The sequence below is a fragment of the Carcharodon carcharias genome, chromosome 1, assembly GCF_017639515.1.
Source record: "Carcharodon carcharias isolate sCarCar2 chromosome 1, sCarCar2.pri, whole genome shotgun sequence".
In the NCBI taxonomy this organism is placed as follows: domain Eukaryota; kingdom Metazoa; phylum Chordata; class Chondrichthyes; order Lamniformes; family Lamnidae; genus Carcharodon; species Carcharodon carcharias.
The window spans coordinates 136161653-136183078 of NC_054467.1; the positions used below are offsets into that span (position 1 = coordinate 136161653).

The following is a 21426-nucleotide window of genomic DNA, read 5'->3' on the forward strand; positions in this document are numbered from 1 at the left end:
AAGGCAGAACTAAAGTAGTTGTTTAATTGCTTGTCATTTCCTTGTTTTCTATTATAAATTCTTCTGTTTCAGACTGTAAGAGACCTACATTTGTCTTCACTAATTATTTTATTTTTACATATTTATAGAAGCTTTTACCATGTGCTTTTATGTTCCTTGCAAGTTTACTCTCATACTCTATTTTTCCTCTCTTAACCAATCTCTTGATCCTCCTTTGCTGAATCCTAACCTGCTCCCAATCCTCAGGCTTGCTACTTTTTCTAGCAACATTATACGACTCCTCTTTGGATCTAATACTGTCCTTAATTTATTTTGTTTGCCATGGTTGGGCCGCTTTTCCTGTTGTGCTTTTGCACCAGAAAGGAATGTATAACTGTTGCAATGTATACATTAGTTCCTTAAATATTAGACATTGTCTATCCACCGTCATGCCTTTTAGTGAAGTTCCCCAATCTATCTTAGCTAACTCATGCATCATGCCTTTGTACTTTCCTTTGTTAAGATTTAGGACCTTAGTTCAGATCGGACTACTTCACTTTCCATCCTAATGAAGAGTGTGAGTAAGATGCAGTGTAGCGGGTTCCTGAGGCCTTGTATCGAGGGAAGCTAAGTCGGAGGCAAGAAAGACACGCCACCTTTATTTACAGTACTAGTTGCCATAAAGCAGGTAGGTTTAAAGGTCCAGCCACTTAAGCCAGGGAGAACGTAAGTGTATAAAGTAAGTGTGTAGCATTGGGTGGGGGATAGGGTGGGTCGGGGATGGTTTGGGGTTGGCAGTGGTGGACTGTGTGGTCAATGGGGGGGAGGGGTCGAGTCGTCGGTGGGGGGTGGTCTGGTGATCAATGAGGGTGGGACGGGTCAGCTGATCAGTGAGGAGGTGGTCAGTTGGGGGAGTGGGTTGGGTTGTCAGCGGTGGGGGGTTGGGTGGTCATTGAGGGTGATGGTCATTTGGAAGGGGCAGGTGGTCAGTGGGGGTGGGGAGGGTAATCGAGGATTGCGTAGATAGTTGGGGAAGAGAGGGTAGTCGGTGGGGTGGGAGTGTAGTCATGGACAGGGGATTGTCATGGTGGGAGCACATTTGGAGATGGGGTGGTTAGTCGGGAGTGTTTGGGTGTAGTTTGGGGGGCGGTGTAGTCAGGGTGTGGGAGTGTAGTTGGGGGAGGGGGTAATCGGGGATGGGCGTAGTCAGGAGGAGGGGTGTAGTTGAGGGCTGGGGGTGCAGTCAGGGGAGGAGGCACAGTCAGGGGCTGGTAGGGATGAAGTATGGGGGTAGGAGTGTAGTAAGGAGGTTGGGAGGGCAGTCGGAAGGTGGTCAGTCTGGAGGAACGGGAGGGTAGTTGTGGCTCCCTTATTGAATCAGGGGAAGGAGGAGTACCATGGAGGGGGTCGCGGCATAGTTGGGGGCTCCTGCGGGGTTTTAGTTTGGGGGTGTAGTTTGGAGGGTTGTGGGGGGTGGAAGTGGTCCCAAGGGGCTCAGGGTGGGTCAGTACTATAGTTAATCAGAAGTTAGAATTGGTTTTAATTCTTCTAATTCTCTCCGGGTAAATATTCCTGAAAGATAGTCAGGACCATCTGAAGTTCATAGTTTAAATCGGAGTTTTGGATGGTTCCCAATGCAGGGCAATTGCCCAAAGGAAGTTTGAACTTCCCAGACAATTGCCATGCAGTCCTTACATGAGGAATTCCAAGGTGGGCCCCCCAGCACATCTTTGGGGTATCCTCTGGGTGTGACACTCCGCACCTCAGAGGCTATGTGCTTATGGGCGGAATCATCCCGAATTTGTACAAAGTGCGGTAGCGGGTGGGTAAAATGACGTTTTACCCACTGGTCACGATGGCGGGTTTTCATACCGTATCATCCCAGTCCTGCCACATTACTTCTGCAATCCCAGGAAACATACCCTTTCCATGGTGGGCTGGCTCTCATTCGCCCACCATGTCATCACCTCGCCGCTTCATTACACCAGGCACCACATTTAAAGTACAGCCACGCTCAGTGCTTCCAGCCCAGGACTGCAGCAAAGAAGACATGGCCCGAAAGGCAAGAAGACTGCAGCCCTCAAACACCTTTTGGACACTGTGGAGGCCCACTGTGATGTCCTCTACCCCCGCTCTGGCCGCAAGAGGGGCAGCAACATTACCACTCTGGCTTGGGAGGCGATGGCAGTGGTGATCAGTGCCAATGCTGCACAGAAGAGGTTGCCCATCCAGTGCAGATGGAGGACGATTGATCTCATCTGTGCAGCCAGGGTAAGACAACCATCTCATCACTCTAAACTCACACACTCAAGCCCATCACACATTCACTGGCATATCACTCACTGCCAGCTCAAGGGACATCACTACCCATTCTCACATACATATCCTCACATGTCCATCTGGCCTCATCTCCTCTGGAGACTGCCTCCTCAGCCCTCACCATCTTGAGGCCACTTGCACAGATCAACATGTGGCCCCACACGCACCCTGGGATACCCTCCTTCCCCAGTACAGCTCTCGTCCTGCAGCCTCTTCCCTTGCCTGAGGCCACTTCTCCCCCTTCGCCAATCAAGACCTTGCCCTGAAGCCATTGAAAAGCCACCCACATGTAGCTGATCTGGTAGGTAGACACCCGCCCGTGAACCCCCCTAAAAGTGATGTGGTGCTGCCTGTGAAGCCTGGTGCTGATGACTGTGAGTGCTGCCTGAAGCAAGTAGGCAAACAAACCTTGAAGTCCCGAGCAAAGTGCAGGCTGCCAAGTGCACGTTGCTGATGTGCTGTTGTGAAACACGTCGACTTGTTCTCCAGCCCACGTGGGCGGACAGTCCAGCGACAGGGGCGGTAGGGGATGAGTCCGGTGGTCTGGCCTTATAATGATATGCTGATGTATTACAATGAGGTTCCCGATGTCCAACGATAGGGAATGCAGCCCACCATTGACAGGCAGAGTGAACGATCACAAACTGGTTTCAAGACGTCATGAAACTGATATTTGGTCTTCTCGCCATATTTTCTGCTCACGCCACCAAACGCCAGATGACGGCTGGCATGGAAAATCCTGGCCTATATTTCAAAGTACATGATAATTATGTGTGTTATTTTGATGCTTCACTAATATAAACTTTAGTAACATATTCAGCCCCAGCTTTGGCAGTCCTCCCATGATCATTATTGTTTTTGAATGTACAATGATCCATCTTTTACAAGTGCCATTAGACCTGCCATTCTAGTTAAACTCATATTTTTGCTATGCGAACAGAAGAATTGCTATTAAAATGTCACATCCATGCACAAGAAAATCCAACAAATCTTTCAAACTCTCACCAAACTGTAGGATCACGTTTTTATCAGCAGGGTTCTCATTAATTAAAATCAGAATACATAATCCATATTAGAAGCCTGTCTCAGAGCCAATGTAACATTGCACACTGAATATAAGGGTTAATGATATTATATAGAATTGAATCAGGTTTCTGCAGAATCTAAGCTCCAGGCCCCCTTTTGCAATCAAGTCAAAAACATATTTTAAGACATATTTTCACCTATGTAGCCTTTTCTTTCTTTCTTTGTTGTTTAATGAGTCATGTTGAAGTCATTTTATACCTGAGTCAGGACACAACATGCACGTTTATTTTAATAGTCATTACCAAGGTTTTAACTATATTTCTTCTCATGAATCCTTTGCAAAGGTTTACATTTGCAGGGATATGACAAAAGGATTAATTCTTCAAAAAAGACCTTTCAATGCCTGTGCGATATAAAGCTAGTTATTGTTGACATTTAATATGTCACTGGAGGATAGTTACTGCGGACATAAATTGTGTAACATTTTCAAATGCTTAGAACTATGCTTGGCATTTTGAAGTATGGATACTGATCAACTAGTTTAGGTTAATCATCAAGATTAGCATGCAGAATGAGACCTGAATGAACAGTTCCTTGTCCTTTCATCTCTGGGTATTACTCCAACCGAGCACCTCTCTCGCCAATCTAAGGGTCATGTCTGAAATTATAGTGGGGCATTTCAAATTAATTCCATAGTACTCCTGCCTAGATTTAGTCAGTATCACTCAGAAGATTTCCACTATGGAAAGCAGACAAATTGGGAGTATTGCTGTCCATATCCTGATCCACACCAAGCCCCGTTCATCCATCACGTCTGTGCTCACTGATCTACATTGGGCCCCAATCCCCAATGTCTCAAGTTTAAAATTCTCATCCTTGTGCTCTAATCTCTCCATGGCCGAAAGCATCTCCATCTCAGTAGCCTCCTCCAGATCCACTACCACGTTTTCCACCAATTCCGGCCTTTTGGGAATCACCAGTTTCCTTCATGCTTCTGTTGGCTGTGTGCCTGCATAAGCCTAGGCCCTAAGCTCTAGATTTCCCTTGTTAAACTTCTCTGCCTCACTACCTGTTTCTCCTCCTTAAAATCATTCCCTGTACCAAACATTCTAGTCATGCTTCCTAATGTCTCCTTATGTGAATCGGTGTCAAATATTATTTAATAATAGTCCTGTAAATGGCCTTGGTATGTTTTACTATGTTAAAGGCACTATATAAATGCAAGTTGTTGTTGTTGTTGTTTCAACAGGCTGATGGAGTTCTGGGTCCTCAGCCAAGCCTTATTATGTATTCTTGGCTGAAAGTGAAGAAATCTATTAGCCTGTTGAAATAATTGAGCCCCAGAGAAAGCATTGTTTGATTGACAGCTATGGCACTCTGATCTCTGCTGTCAAATGCACAATGTTTAGTTACACAAGATAAAAAGATTTCAAATGCTTGCAGTTTCTGCTATTGATACTTTAAAGTGTCTGTATGATTGACAATTCTATTGTGCTATAGTAAAAATATATTTTTTTAAGAAAGTGGAAAGTTATCAATGAATAACGGCTTTAATAGGAAGCATTTATTTACACATACTATTGTCACTATTGGGTCCATTGGTTCTACAAGAGTATAGTAGGTGAATGGGCATGGAAGTGCCATAGTTTGACATGGGGGCATGAGGAGCCATAGGGGTTGTTTTGGGGGAATAACTTGGCATGGGGCATGAGGGTCCATAGGGGATGTTTGGGAGGCAGTCCTTGGTCTGGAGCACATGAGGGGACATTTTGAACTTACCTTTCAAATGCTCCCCTCATGCAGACTACAGTTCATGACACCTTTGAGGTGCCATGACCATAACTTTTTGAAAAGATGTCCCGACTCTATAAAAATTGCTGAGAACTAGGACATGCCTATCTCTGCAATGGAGTCAGTCAGGTTGGGAAAGGAGGTTAAGGCTCCCAGCCAGAACCAGCCTGCACCCTTAAAATGCACTCCAGGAAATCTGGAACCCTGGGAATGTGGGTTGGAATCCCAGAATCGGGTCCTGGCTGCTATTTTGAAAGGGCTCCTGAGTCATCCCGACTTGGCTGTGTTTCAGCTGGCACTCACTTTTGAGGTAAGTTTAGCTGTATAATTCAGGCACTTGTTTCAGGCTAATGTGTGTTCTCTCTCCTTCTTACACTTCACTAAAAAGATGATCCAGTGTTGCTTTCCTTAAATGTGGCTTGACTGATGTTTTCCTCATGAATGCAAATAACTTATCCAAGATAGATTTATTCAAGAATGATTTTACTTGCAATTGATTGAATGGCCTGCTGTAGTAATCTGATGTGTAATATATCTTTAAGACGAATGTTGTAATGGAAGATCACAGGATCTTGGTATCTAATAGCAGAGTAGCGCGCGCTACCTCTGTAGAGAAGTCTTGAGCTGGAGTCTGAAGAGAAAATAAGTTTTGAGTTGTAAGCACACAAGTGTAGCTGCTAAGTTCCTTTTGTAAATAAATAGAATGTGTTTCTTCTGAGAATGGTCTACCGATCTTCTCTGTCTTTGGTACCAACTTGGTCACGCCGAAACAAGAGTGCAATCGGGATCCTTAATTTCCAACAAACCAGGGTACAGGGTCCAACACCTTCATTTCTCCTAGTTCTATTATAACAATCTTCTTCAATTCTCTGCCTGAAGGCAGGTCCAACCTACAGTGCCACAACTTCCACCATGAGTAGGGCCAGGAGGCAATCCAAATCCAGCCCAGCCAAAACTGGTATCAAACCTGATGCTATTCGCACCATATAATCTGCACTGACCATCCAGCCAACTGAGCCAAGCAGCGCCTCCCCATCTCTCTCCCACTCTTATCAACTGTCAAGGGTGTATGTTGAAAGGATTTGCAGGTTGATATTCAACTTGTTTGGCAAGTTATGAATGCAACTTCCTTGGCCGAAGTTTCAGGCACAGAGGCAGAGGCATTACCCACTGTGCCACAGCCTCCATTATCACAAAACAAAGTTAAAATACTCTACTCTCATACTGGTATAAAAGCTGCTTGCAAAATTCATTATCACCTACTTTGCACTCAAAATAACTTACGCACTTAAATTGTTGGCAGGAGCAACATCAAAAGATTCAAGGTATCAAGAGTCTCAAAACACAAAAGTTTCTGATCATGTCTGGCCAAATCCAATTCTTTTTTAAATAACAAGTTAATGTTTAAGTAAAGATGTCTACAGATAGATGGTCTAGTATACACCATAAAATGTGCTCTCAGGATGAAACCAAGAGGAAAATGAAATTACATCACTTTAAAAGTTCAAATTACACTCTTGAATAGCTATGTCATTCATTGAAACATGGGAAAAGTTCTATGCTTGCCTAACTTTGAAAGGAATGGAGGTTCGAAGAGAAAATCCAGCATACACAGTTTGGTTAAAGTCTTGCCATGTGTTTTTGAGTTATTAACGTGACACGTGGCTTCTTACAGATAGGCAAATGGAACTGAAGGACAGTTTCCAACATCCCAGCTTTAAAAAGGAAACTTTAGTGAAATTGCATTCTTACGTTATTGAGTTAACAAGTTAATTTTTGTCGGAATAAAATAAAAGACATTCCTGAAAATGCTGTAAAATAACACACAGCCATATACACACCTTCTATCACACTTATCACAGCAGGGAAAATTAAAAAGAATTGTTTAGAATTACATAGAAATCACAGCACAGAAACAGACTATTTGGTCCAACTGGTCTATTTTGGTTTATGCTCCACAGGATCCTCCTCCCACACTTTTTTGTCTAATCCTTTGAGATGTATTCTTTTCTTCTTCATGTCTTTCTCTAACTTTCCCTTAAATACATCTATGCTATTTGTTTCAACCACTCTTTGTGATAGGTGAGTTACACATTCGAACCATTCTCTGGGTAAAGAAGGTTTACCTGAATTCCCTGATGGATTTATAGTTATGGCCCCTAATTTTTTTTAACAAATAGCAGATTTTGGTATGTATCTAACAGTATACAGAACTGGGTGGCACAATGAGCGAGACACTATGGGCAGGATTTTACATTCCCCCGCTGGTGGGCTTGTAGGCAGTGGGGGGATGACTGGCCCCAACCTCTCTGCAATTTTTCACTGGGATGGGCAGGACCAGTTGCCGTTGCCCCAATTGAGGCCCTTAAATGGCCAATTATTGATCCCTTAAGGGCCATTTCTGCCCAACCTCAATTTTCAGGCTGGTAGGAGGAGATCAGGGGCAGTGGGGAAGCCTGAAAATTAACTGTGCTCAGGCCTCAGGGAGATGGTGGAGGGGGGGGGGCTCAGCACCTCCCTCCAGCATAAGCCTCCTTTCAACATTGGGCGCTCCCCCGCTCCCCAACCCCATCAAGGTGTCCCAGGAATGCATCACTGAATCAGGGGGGCCTGCACTCTCCTTGGCTTTTGGGGCCATGTCTTCACCAGTGCCCTCCTGAGCTTCGAGCATTGAGAAATGTTCACAGAGCTGCTGTTTAAATATGGCACCCTGTGTGCGGAAGCAGCGAGGTAACGGCATGGTGGGCAAATCAGAGGCCGCCTGCTAGCAAGACAATGTGTTTCCTGTAGCTGCATAATTCATGAGGCGGGAATAGGAAGATACGGTGCGAAAACCCGCCATTGCGGCTAGCAGGTAAAACGACATTTTTCCTGTCCTCTACCAATCTTGGTGCAAATCTGGGATGATCCTGCCTATTATTTCCACTGGTCGGGAATCTAAAACACGGGGGCACAGTCTCAGGATAAGGGGCTAATCATTTAGAATTGAGATGAAGAGAAATTACTTCACTCAAAGGGTTGTTAATCTGTGGAATTCTCTACTCCAGAGGATTGTGGATGCTCCATTGTTGAATACATTTAAGACTGGGATGGAGATTTTTGGTCTCTCAGGGAATTAAGGGATATGGGAGTGGGCGGGAAAATGGAGTTGAAACCCAAGATCAGCCATGATCGTACTGAATGGTGAAGCAGGCTTGTTGGCCGTGTGGTCTACTCCTGCTCCTACTTCTTGTGTCCTTTTACCTCCTGACTCAACAATGCCCCACCATCCTTGTGGGAGCAACATCATCAAAAGAACTGCAACCATTCAAGGGGAAGGCCCACCATCATTTTTTCAGACTTAACTGGGAATGTCCAAAGTGCTTGATATCCAGGGGCAATAAAGGATGTAAAGGGTGTAAAGGAAGCTGTAAGACTATTCACAATTGTTGGTCAAGGTTCTTTAAGCCCTAAATATAATTTAAATTAGGTGGCTGCTCCATATGGGCAGAGCAGTACTTCTCCCACATAACTCCCATTTGCAACAGGCACTGAAAGAGAAGCTGCTTTGTAAAAAAAACTTCTTAGCTCCACTGCCACTTTGCCACATCTCCTACCCACCCACTTCCCAGTCCCTGTGCCTGATGCTTTTCACTCTGGAAAATCAGCTGGGAAACAATGAGTAGCCAACAGATCTTCATTGGCTACAGATGCTGAAATTAGAACGTTCTACACATCATGAGTGATTTCCAAAAACTTACGCGTGAGCTAAGCTGACACTATCCGTTTACATCAGCTCATAGGCACATACATCTGCATATCTCCAGCACGTGTGTTGCTGCATGGAGGACATGTTATCAGCTCCACAGAGCCATTTATGGTATCAGGAATAAGAACAATGTAGAAAGCTGTGTGGGGATATTCACACTCCTATGTGAGCAGTGGCTTGTGATGGGGGGGAGCTTCCAGCCAGTTCCCTAGACTGATACTTTTGCCTTTAGTCATAGATGAATTGCATCAGAAATGATCATGCTTTTTAAATATTAATGCCCGCAAGTGTGTAGACTAGGACGGAAAGAAGACAAAACTCATTGGCGGAATTTTCCGTGCCCGATGGCGTCAGGCGTGCTCGGTGGCATGATCAGACAATATGACAAGAAGGCGAGAAATCAGTTTCAAGACATCATAAAACTAGTTTGCAATCGTCCGCTCAGCTCGTCAATGGCGGGCTGCATTTCCCGCAATGGGACGTTGGGAACCTCATTGTAACATGTCAGCTATCAATATAAGGCCAACCTACCAGCATCATCCCCCCTTGCTGGATCATCTGTCCACGTCAGCGGGAAAACATGCCGGTGTAGATCACGTCTTGACAAGTACAACACGCAGAAGTCAGGACTTACCATCAGGGCCTTGCTTACATTGTGGACATCTGAGGAACAGAAGATGCTGGAGCCCGACAGCAACAGGACCCTGGAGGAACATCCATGGCATGCTGGGAGGATTCTCATCGACATGGCTCTGCTGTGAAGCCACTCATGAAAGTTGGAAAGTCATCATTGAAGGTCTGCTCACAATGGATCAAGGTTAAGGGGGTGGTGAGGAAGGTCCAGCTGTGCTTGGGAGAGAGAGATGTACAGAGGGATGGGAGAGGTTCAACTGGTAGAGGAAGATGCGTCAGGGTGGGGTGAGGTTAGGAGGGGGAAATTAAGGTTTCAGGGTGAGGTTGGGAGGGGGGAATGGAGGTTTCAGGATGGGGGTCATGTTGGGAGGGGGAATGAAGGTGCCGTGTGGGAGGGGGTGGGAGTATGGGGGAAGAGGGGGTAACAGGGGTGAAGACAGCAACTGGGGAGGTAGGTGTAAGGAGGGCGGAAGGTGTAAGGGACGGAGTTCGGATGAGGGAAGGAGCGTGAAGAGGGGAGGGGGGAGGTGAGGAAGGCGTGTGGAGAAGGGAGGGAGTAAGACTGGAGGGAGAAGTAAGGGTGTCTGAAGGAGTCAGGAAGGAAGTAAGGAGTAAACGGGAGTGGAGTCCACGGGGGGGCGGGGGGTGGGGGGTGTGGATCAGGTGCGGGGGGAATTCCAGGAGGAAGGGTTTCAAAGGGGGAGGGGGAGGGGTTCAATGGGAGAAGATGTCCAGAGGGGTGAATGTCCAGTTGAACATGCAAGGGAGGGCTCTGATGAGTCCATGACTGTCTCCTGGGAACTGAACTGAGGGTGGATGTGGAATGAGGGAATGGTGAGATTGAGCAAGGGCAGAGTGAGGCGGTAGGGTGGGAGGGTGAAGGGTCAATGGTAACAGTGGAAATGCGAGGGTGGTTGGTGAGGACTCAGGCAGACATGGACCCTGGGAGTGGAAAGAGGTGGTCAGGGAGGTGAATGTGGATGGGAGTGGGATTTTTGGGAAGGAAGGGAATGTACACTTTCACCTGGACATCCCCGAAGGAAAAAGGATATGGCTGGTAGGTCATGGAGCGGAGGTAGATGGTTATGCTGTGGAAGGGTCAACTGTGATGGGGGAAAGGAAACGGGTGACTGGGGGAGGGGAAAAGACAGGGGACCGCACAAAATAACGAATCAAGGCCATGCTGTCTAAATTGCTGCAGACATGTGTCTGTGCAGTGACCACCAGATTGTGAACCCGAACCTGCTCTAGATCTAGATCCCACCAAGGTGTGTGTCTCTGCGCTGGTGGAGGGTGTGGGTAAGCGCTGTGATAGGTCTTCCAGGCTGTTTATTTCCAGCTCTTCAATGGAGGAGGTGTAGTCTTGGCTGGAGGTGAGGATGTGGGTGGAACTGAGGGACTGGCTGGCTGAGGGTGTCGGTTGCTTGGCAGAGATCCCTGTGAACCGAAGTAGAGATAATTAGTGCATGGCAGCAGAGTGAAAAGCAGGAGAGAGCACTCACAGTTACATTGAGAGAGGGGCGATGTGGTGCAGGATCCTCACAAGGGCGTTTGCCACCGACCTCACCATCACCGCAGGAACGGTCCATGTCCTCACCAGTCAGTGCGATGGCACACTCCTCAAAGTGAGTGAGGGGCATAATGTGGGCCACTCAACCCCCAGGTCTGGAACCTCTCTCTGCTGTTGTAAGCAGGCTTCTCCTGCATGGAAACAGATGGACAGAGTGTGAGCGGGATGCATGGCACAGCATGGAATGTTTGTGTGGTGAGCAGAGCCATGGACAGGATGGAGCTCCAGAGGATATGAGCCTGATGGAGATGTAAGGGTGTGTGTGTGAGAGTTGGTGTTATTGTCTCTTGAGGTGCAAGATCCCTGTGGATGTGTGATGGGTTTGAGAGTGTGTGAGTTGAGAGTGATAAGAAGAGTGACTTACCCTGGCAGAACGGATGAGACCATTCATCCTGTCGTGGCACTGGGTGGCTGTCCTTTTTTGCAGGATATTGCTGCCACTGCCTCCCATGCTGGATTGGTGATGCTGCTCCCATTCCGAGGCCAGAACCGGGTTATAGGACACCACAGTGGGCCTCCAAAGTGTTCAAAAGGCACTGAAGGGATGCATCACTGAAGCAGGGGCCTGCAGTCATCTTGCCTTTCAGGCCATCCTGTCTTCTGTGTGGCAGTCCTGGGCTGGCAGCACTGAGAGGTGCAGGCGGCTGCACTTTAAATGTGGTGCCTGGCGTGATGAAGTGGTGAGGTGATGGCGTGGCGGGCGAATGAGATTCCACCCACCATGGAAACAGCGTGTTTCCCGGCAATGCATAATTATTGTGATGGGTTTGGGACGATACGGCGATTCGTCGCAGAATTCCTCAGTAATGTGGGTGAACTGATATGAGTTAACAGACTGCGCAGGGATGAAGAAATGTAATTGCTGATAGGACCCAATTACACCAAGTCTGCATCCTTTTTCTGTGGTCTTTCCATGTTGGTGAGTAGATTTGGCATCTTGGACCCTGATGTTAGGAATGGAGGTGGGATTGATCGGATAATCTCACGTGCTGGAATTCTTTCTAGTCTCATCTTTGGTGTCTTCAATGTACTACACACCCTTAGCAGGCAAGCATTCAGGATTTCGCAGTGGCAAAAGTGAGATACACAGGATTGCTTAAGGCTGGTGTCCCTACAGAAACTGCTGCAAAATAAACAGCAGCTGTAAAGGGACAGGTTATTTTACATTCCCTCAACCTTTATCCAGACTTATTGGCTTTAAAGTTATTAGTTTGTCATTTTGATATTCCTGCCCCCACCGCCCCCATCCTCCCCCCACCCAGCAAATTCCCTCAGGTGCATCAATTATGATGTAGGCACCTGCTAGTAAAATGCCAGTTGCCTGATCTCAGGAATTCCAATAAAGTTAGGCACATAAAACTCTGACCCATCCCACTTCAATATTGTTTTAGTACCAGGACAGTATTGGAGGTTTTCAGGCCTATCAACATTCATGGCTGCCCCACCATTTTATATTAGATTCCAGTGTGCTTTATTTCAGGTTTTGCTAAGACTCGAACAAGTACCGAGTTGCTCATTAGTTTGCACCAAATAACATGTCTTTTGTGAAGTTACCTATGAACTTAATTTCCCTTGAAAATTTCAACATCCTGCCTTGACCTATTTCGGTATTGAAGGAGTGAAGAGGGGTTTATCATTCGTGAATCATTTCAACAAAGACTGTTACAAGATTTTACAAAGAACTATAATGAATTTGGGCTCTTGTTTTTTTGGAACAGTTAGAGTATCGTGTAAGTTAAACACTTGTTCATTATTTGCTATGTGGCTCCTGCTTCAAATTAGTTCTCCCATTTGCAAATAAATTCCAACTTAGTTTTAGTCTGAACCATATGGTCTGATAATATGCTATTTGCCATCTTATGAGACAATTTATGCTGCCTACAGACATAACATCCTGATAAAGTGTAAAAGTTAGACCTGTGGCACATTATCACCATTCAGATCATACATAATGTTGCAAGTTTCAGTTAATGAGGCACTTTGGGGGTAGGGGTGAGGCGGAGGGGGAGCAGGCAAGGGCTGCCCTGCAGTTGAAGGTAGTGCACAAGAACATACGGGGTGAGGGAATTAGGAAAACCTTGTATAAAGTGACCATTTCTCCACATCTGAGACAATTCAGACACAGCTATATTGACATGCGTGGAGTTGGGCCTCTAGCCTATCTGCCCACTCAAGCAATGCAGGGACATCAAAGTGCCACCAAATGCTCCAGAGTTTTTCACCCCTCGGTCATATACTGCGACTACCACAAACGCATCCAGCAGGTCTGCACAAGGTTTCCAGGCACTATGCACAACTCCTAAATTCTCAGCCAGTCACAGATCCCTGACATCTTTCAGGATCCACAGAAGCTGCAGGGCTGGCTCCTCAGGGACAAAGGCTACCCGCAGAGGCCGTAGCTGCTGAAAATGTGGTTCTGGTGCTTGGACCAGTCTGGTGGAGCCCTGCAATAAAGTCCACAGAGGACGTCACATATCGTTGCTGCTTGCTGAACCCTTTAGAACCTGGTGCTGCAACGGGGAGAGGAGCTGACTGAAGAGGAAATGGAGGAGTTGGAAGCCTCCTCCGATGAGGAGGATGTCAATGGTAATGAGGGTGAGGAGATCCTCAAAGGTGACAATTAGGCCCTGGCAATGGCCAGACGAGGAAGGCCCTTGGGAAGCCCTCATAGCTGCTAGATTAAGTGGGGGATGATGATGATATGCAGTGAAGAGACACCATGGATCTTCACATTGGATCTATGAATATTTGACTCCAGTCTGGCTGATGGCAGCGCACATACCCTCTGTGATAATGCTCCTGTCATGGAGACACAATGGAGGCCCTAATAGTCGCTCAATTGCAGTAGGATGAAGATGACATGCAGTGAGGACACTCCATAGATCCTCACATAGCCTCTATGAATGTCTGACTCCTGTCTAGCCGAGGGCAGCTGGCTTGCGCTCTGTGAACAGGGGTATATCATGGAGACTCAGCCAAGAAACTTTAAAACCACCTGATCCTTTGTCCATCTTCAGCACCTGACTCCTTCAGGAGCACAGCATCACAGGTCACAGATGTTGAAGAGATGGGGGCCAGCCCCACTTTAAAGGTGCTGAGAGCACACAGAGAGAATGATGGAACTCTGTGGTGCCTGCGTACCACATTCTGGCAGCAATGACCAGCACCAGCGAGGTGCAGGCATCAGTCATGTCTCCAGGGAGTGTGAAGCTGGACCATCACTTTGGTCTGAAGTCTGCACAGAGCACAGGGAAGAAGTCCTGGAGTGAGACTCCTGCTTTACCTTGTGCAGAAAGGTTTCACACCTGAGTGACATGAACATTGCTCATCAGAACAAGGAGCTATAGGCAGAGAGACATTCTTGAGAGTTTATTTAAATAGTGAACATTATGCACAAGTGATTAGCATCTATGCCCAGGCTGTGCAATTACATATTCTTAACCTTCCTAACGCTGCCGCTATATCTTGGTGCTCCCCCGACATCCACAGTGGAGGTGGAGGCAGCCTGTTGACTGCTAGACCCTGTCTGTGATGACCTTGACGGGCATCCTCTGGAAGGCTGAGACCATCCTGGAGGGCCCTGGCCTGCTTTCAGGGTCCTGCTGTGTGGCAGTGGCACCCTCCTTGCCCTGTGGAGCTGGAGCTGCTAGGGTCACTGGAAGAGGGGATTCAAATGGGCCAGACACTCCTGGAGTCACCTGGATGGATGGCCCGGGCTGTGCACCTGCTGATCCTCCTCTTTATGGGTGCCCGAAGGCCCTTGGCTGACTCTTTGAGGAGAAGGGTAGCTGGAGTGAGATCGGGCTGCCCCACACCCCTCTCGCGTACACACTGTTGGAGGCCAACTATGGCTTCAGCGATGGAGTTCAGCTCACACGGCAGTGCAGGAGCGACATCCCGGACCAAAATCCCCATGGTGGCCACCATGCTGCCAGTGTTGACTTCGATGCATTGGCATGCCGGCACTATCTCCTCAGCCTGAAGGTGGGCAGACTCCTCCATCACGCCTTGCAATGTGAGGAGTGCAACGGACATCCCTTCCTGATGTTCCCGAGCTTGTCTTTGCAGCTCCAATAACTGAGATATGACTGAGTCCAGAGGCTCCTCATCTGACTCAGAGTCAACAAATATCCGGCCTCCAGGAGTCCTCCAAGGGCAGCATGTTCCCCCCGTCGGGGAAGATGTGCGGGAGCAGGAGCGGGCACAAGCGGGCAGGTACCGGATCGGCGCCCCCAATTGGGGGCGAGCTGCCATTTTACATTGGCCTGAGACAGGCCAATTAAGGTCTGCCCAGCGTGACATCTGCTCGGAAGCGCTGTGCGGGCTGGGGGGGAGATTCCCTGAGCCGGGAATGCGCTTTTTTGCGCATGTGTGCGGAAGAGCGCACAGATCTCCCTGAGGCTAAGTGCCGCCTCAGGGAGATCGGTGGAAGTTTCAAAAGTTTTTGGAAGGGTGGAAAAAATATTCCTGACATGTCCCCTCATGTGGCACTATCACATGAGCTGGGGCATGTCAATTTCTTATATTTAAACATTTTATACACAGGCGGGATGAGGTTTCATGTATTTTCTGAAGGCCGCCTGCGGTCTCCACCTGCCCACCAATCTTAAGGTTGGACGGCCAGGTCCATTAATTGGGTTAATTACTTTTTTAAAGGCCTTAAGTGGCCGTTGACAGTTTGGCGGGCGCACAGCTGACTCGGCTGCGCGCCCGCCAAATTGAAAATCTAAATGACGCGGGTGACATCAGGATGCACGCCCAACGTCACCCCGTGTCATTTTATGCATCAGCAAGTGGGCCCCACCCCCAGCTCACCGACCGGAAGATGCAGCCCCAAGTGCCGGGGATCTGTGATGTCCCTGCCATCATCTCCTGTGGATCAGAAAGTGCGATGTGCTCCCAGGTTGTGTTCCCAAGGTTACTCTAAAGCTAGGTCCCATCAAGGTATGTGTCTCTATGCTGGTGGCAGGTGTGGGTGAGCGCTGTGATGGGTCTTCAATGAGGATGCCTTCAGATTCCTCTTCGGAGGTTTCTTCAGGGCTTGAGTCGAGGACTTGGATGGTGGACTCTGTCGGCTGTTTGGCAGATGTGCCAGCGAAAGCAAGCAGAGATAATTAGTGCACAGCAGTGGCCTGTGAAAGAGGACACATTACTCACAGCATGGCTGTCTGATAGATGTTGCACTCCTGGATCCTCACTTGGTTGAGCACCGTTGACCTCACCATCAGCACAAGGATGGTCTAGATCCTTGCCTGTCAGCTGGATGGCTCTGTTTTCGAAGTCTTTAAGCACCTTGATTTCAGGCATTCCTCCACCGGTCTGCAACTTCTCCCTATTGTGTACCAGGTTATCCTGCATGAATATAGATGGAGAGAGTGTAAGCATGGCGCCTGCCAGACCAGATGATAAGTATGTCTGGCTTGTGTGGGTGGTGAGTGGTCCCATGGACAGGATGAGGTCAATGATGGTGTGTGTGAGACAGTGAATGGTGATGTCCCTTGAACTGGCAGTGAGTGAGGTCCCTGTGGATGTGTGGTGGGTTTGAGAGTGTGTGAGCTGAGAGTGATGAGAAGTGGCTTACCCTGATGGAACAGATGAGACCATTCATCCTCGTTCCGCACAGGGCGGCTGTCCTCTTTTGCAGGGCATGGGAGCCGACCACCTCGGCCACTGCCTCCCAAGCTGGATTGGTGATGCCGCTGCCCCTCCTGCGGCCAGAGCAGGGGTAGAGGACATCATGGTGGGCTTCCACTGTGTCCAAAAGGCATTCAAGAGGCTTGTCACTAAATTTGGGGGCTGCAGTATTTTTGCCTTTCAGGGCCATCCTGTCTCCTGTGCAGCAGTCCTGGGCTGGAAGTTCTGAGGTGTGTGTGCGCGACTGCACTTTAAATATGGCGCACAACATGATGAAGCATTGAGGTGATGGCATGGAGAGTGAATGAGAGCCTGCCCACCATCGAAATGGCGTGTTTCCTGAATGCATAACTAATGCAGCATGTTTGGGACGATACAGCGTGAGAAGCCACCATTGTGGCCGTTGGGTGGAACATTGTTTTCCCTGCCTGCTACCGTACTTGGTGCAAATCTGGGACGAATCCACCCATTATTTCTGCTGTAAACTCAAATTAACTCAAGTTGGGAGAAAGCCCAAATATAACACTGACCCAGAACTAAACATAATAATGAATCCTTTGCTGAACTAGTATTTTGTGTTTGTCAAAAAGTTCCCCAGAGTGAGAGGCCAGTAAGGGGTTAACAGGACTTACTGGTTAGTGAGCGTGCAAATGCAGGCATTTATTTTGATTTCCAGTCACATGGTGCTTTAATAACCAATGACTTCAGCTAAATGTAGCACTATGAGAGGTCATGCAAATCCAATGCTAAACAGTCTCAAACGTATATTTTAAATTCAAATGCAGATGGTGCGTAGGAAACCGAACCATGGGAGATTATAATCAAAGCAGCATTACTCAACAAGACTAAACCTCAGGTACAGAATCTATTCTCTTCCTTCAACTTGGTCCATCAAGTAAGAAACTTCAGCTGGTTTAATAATTAATGCGTGATACAGCACCTTTTCTGGTGGATGAAATGCTCCCTTTGTTTCACTACAATTAAACAAATATACTATCAGAACAAGGTGACACTCCTGCTCCTACAAACTGAAGGGTGAATTGTGCTGTCGTCGCCTTCTGAAATACTGAGCAAATGATCAGCTCCATTTGACTCTTTTTATGGAAAAAAGTCTTCCCTTGTAAAGGATCTGCTTCACTGACCTCTGCTGAGCAAGCCCGCACCTTTACGTTTGAAGTACCTGTGAGTAGCACCTTAGGTTGTTTAATGGGCAAGGTTAGTTCAACAGATATTTCAGGATATTTTTTACAAACTGAACATGCATTTTCTGTTGTGTTGTGGACGTTAGACACATTTTCATTTTTGTGAGAAGTAGTGCATGAATGTGCAAAGAAAATGTTTGAATGTAGATTATGCTGTATAGCTTTGTTTTGAATTTGCACTTTTTCACTGTTTAGTATTTAAACAAGTTCCTGATTCAGATGGAAAGCGATGGTCATATAGGTGTTGGAGTCATAAAGAAGAGGCTTATAAGGAAACACTGGATTCCAAAGCCATACAACATTTAATGCACTTTTACTTGGTGACTACAACTACACATCCTGATACATACAAGTAATAGGTTTTATCAAGAACCAACATATGGTTTGTGTTGGGACCACACCCTAATGAGAACAGTAAGCTAAGAGCAGGTTTGTCTCAGAAACCCAGACTAGAAAGTATGATTAAAGCAAAATACTGTAGATGCTGGAAATCTAGAACAAAAAACAGAAATACCTGAATAAACTCAGCAGGTCTGACAGCATCTGCGGAGAGGGATACAGTTGATGTTTCGAGTCCGTTTGACCCTTCATCAGAAGGGTCTGATGTTCTGATGAAGGGTCATGCGGACTCGAAACGTCAACAGTATCCCTCTCCGCAGATGTTGTCAGACCTGCTGAGATTTTCCTGGAAAGTATGATGGTTACCCTGCATAGTTATCACCCAGTCTCTGGACACTCATGAATCGAACTCCAGAAGCTAAAGTAGATTTCATTCAGTGTTAGTGAATTTTGGCTCATAGCAATGAATTAATATGATTATATACAGATCACCGAGACTGTTTTCACTGCAGGGGGCTTAGATGACATTATAAAACATGAGATGTAGACTGGCCACCTTTTAACCATGATTTTCTCAACCATGAGATAATATTGCAGGCTTAAAATCATTCGATGGCTTCATTTTATCTTTTCATTAATCATATACTAGCCAATATTTAGTGATAAGGCCCATGGTAAATCAGAGGATGCACTGTTTTGTAATGGTAGAGGCATAAATAGAAACTTTATAGAATTTGCATTATTAATAAATGTAAAGATTTTGTGTGGTGCCATTTAATGGGCTGGAGGATATGTGAGTGTATGACAGTGTGTTATACCATGCAACACACATGGAATAATTGTTACCTTCACCACCTGGGTAGGAATCTGCTGGAGTGGAAGGTCCATCTTCCTATAGAATCTGCCTGATGCTCAACTGATTGAAATCAATGGGACGTAAAGTGGGCGTGTTTTTCAATGGTCAGGCATGTGGTCCACTCCACTAGTTCAGTGCCCAAGTGAAGATTACCTTCACCTAATTATCTAGGTCTTTCATGTTCTCGTTGATGAAAGAAAAATTTTCGAATGCGCTGGAAATTAAAATACTGCTCTCACGAGCAGAAATATACTTTCACGTTTTGACAGCTGTGATGTGAAGGTGCAATAGTATAATTCTTTGCAAAATATTTAATGATAGTCTGTGAAGTGTTCCGACTGATCAATATATTTTTGAGGACAATTGGGAAGAATGAGGTATGATTTTAGAATATCAAGTTTTCATGGAAATGGCTATTGTCAATGGTTGAGATTTTATAATCAGCAGTAAGTTAATATCAATTAGAAAATCTGAGCTAGTACATTAACGTGAGTGGAGATTGTGTAATGCACCTGCTCTATATTCGATGGTTCCTGGTTGCCTCTCCACTATAAGGGGAGTTGGTAGGGTTGATATGTACTGTAAATGTTTGCAGTATTTCAAAGGAGTCAATAATGAATATGAAACAGGAAAGTCACGCTAGCTGGAAATCAAAAGCAAATACCAGGAAGGGAATGAAAGGCAAGTACAAAGTGCCTGAGAGAAGGGATGTCAGTGCTGATGAAAGTTAAATGGTAGATGTTAGATCATTTGACAGGGGAGACTTGTGCTTTATTTCATTTTTATTCAATTATTATTATTAAATTGTTTATTATGTTAGAAATTTTATTTCTATGGGTATTTGATCACATAGAAAAATAATTAAATATGGCTGGATTTTGGAGAAAATGTTGTCAGGGATGGTTTCTAAGACAGTGGAGTTTAAGGGCGAGAAATTGGTATCCCCCACTATCAACATCCTGGGGGTTACCATTGACCAGAAACTGAACTGGACTAGTCATATAAATACTGTGGCTACAAGAGCAGGTCAGAGGCTAGGAAACCTGTGGAGAGTAACTCACTTCCTGACTTCCCAAAGCCTGTCCACCATCTACAAGGCACAAGTCAGGAGTATGAAGGAATACTCTCCACTTGCCTGAATGATTACAGTTCCAACAACACTCAAGGAGCTCAACACCATCCAAGACAAAGCAGCCGACTTGATTGGTACCCCATCCAGCACCTTCACCATTCACTTCCTCCACCACTGACGCACTGTGGCAGCATGCGTACCATCTACTAGATGCATTGCAGTAACTCACCAAGGCTCCTCTGACAGTACCTTCCAAACCTGTGACTTCAACCACCTAGAAGGACAAGGGCAGCAGATACATGGGAAGGCCACCATCTGCAAGTTCCCCTCCAAGTCATACACCATCCTGACTTGGAAACGTATCACCGTTCCTGTTGTTGGGTCAAAATCCTGGAACTCCATTCCGAACGGCAGTATGGGTGTTCCTACAACACATGGACGGCAATGGTTCAAGAACACACACCACCTTCTCAAGGATAGTTAGGGATGGGCAATAAATGCTGGCCTAGCCAGCAAAGCCTACATCCCATGAATGAATAATTTAAAAATGCCCATTTACAGACCTGAAATAACTGCACGTGGCCCTGATCAGAAATTGCCAGTGAGATGTGGATCCCAATCAGGCATTCTGAGGCAACTCACCAGTTTGACAAGGACAATATTTTGCCAGCTGTCATGTTGGCAAATAAGGCTTCAGTTAGGTTGTGCGAGGGAGGGAGAAGAATGGGAGGAATTGATCACAGGCTGGAAGTGGCCCTCAGGGGTCTTATTAAATTAAATGGAGCACTCCTGCCCACCTCCAGCTCCACATAATGGAAAGTTTAAAAATCATTTACTTTTCTTTTTTTTGTTGGTAGCCTCCAATGGCTCCTCACTGGAATTCTTATTGGGCTGTGTTACATTCCAAAAAATGAGCAGAGTAGTGCAGCTTTGAGTTTTATGAAAATATCCCTATACAGGCCTTAGGCTTCCCATTAACCTATTCAAGGATCACAAACTCTCTTTTAGGTGACCAACAAAAAAGTCAGAGGTATGTCAGGGGTCTGAAATCAACAGTTTTTTTTCCTTGTTTTCGATACAAAGAGGATCAATTTCCCCTACTAGGTGTTTTTAACTGTTTCCTGGGAAATTTAAGCCAAACAGAGTGCCCTGTACCTATGGAAACACGGCAACCTTTCCCAATCTAATACATACCTTATGAACAATGGAACTGTACACCAGATGCAATACTTCTATAGACAGAAAATTAAGAGGCGG

The 21426-nt window shown here is 46.3% G+C and overlaps 1 protein-coding gene across 1 annotated transcript in view; it reads left to right on the forward strand.

Annotated features, from left to right (window-relative positions):
• The first annotated feature begins 17876 nt into the window (after window positions 1-17876).
• Window positions 17877-21426, forward strand: part of LOC121275357 — a 35120-nt gene continuing 31570 nt past the window's right edge. Inside the window, exon 1 of the mRNA XM_041182870.1 lies at window positions 17877-17915. The gene's annotated coding sequence lies outside the window, so the exon portion shown is untranslated. The remainder of the gene's footprint in view (window positions 17916-21426) is intronic.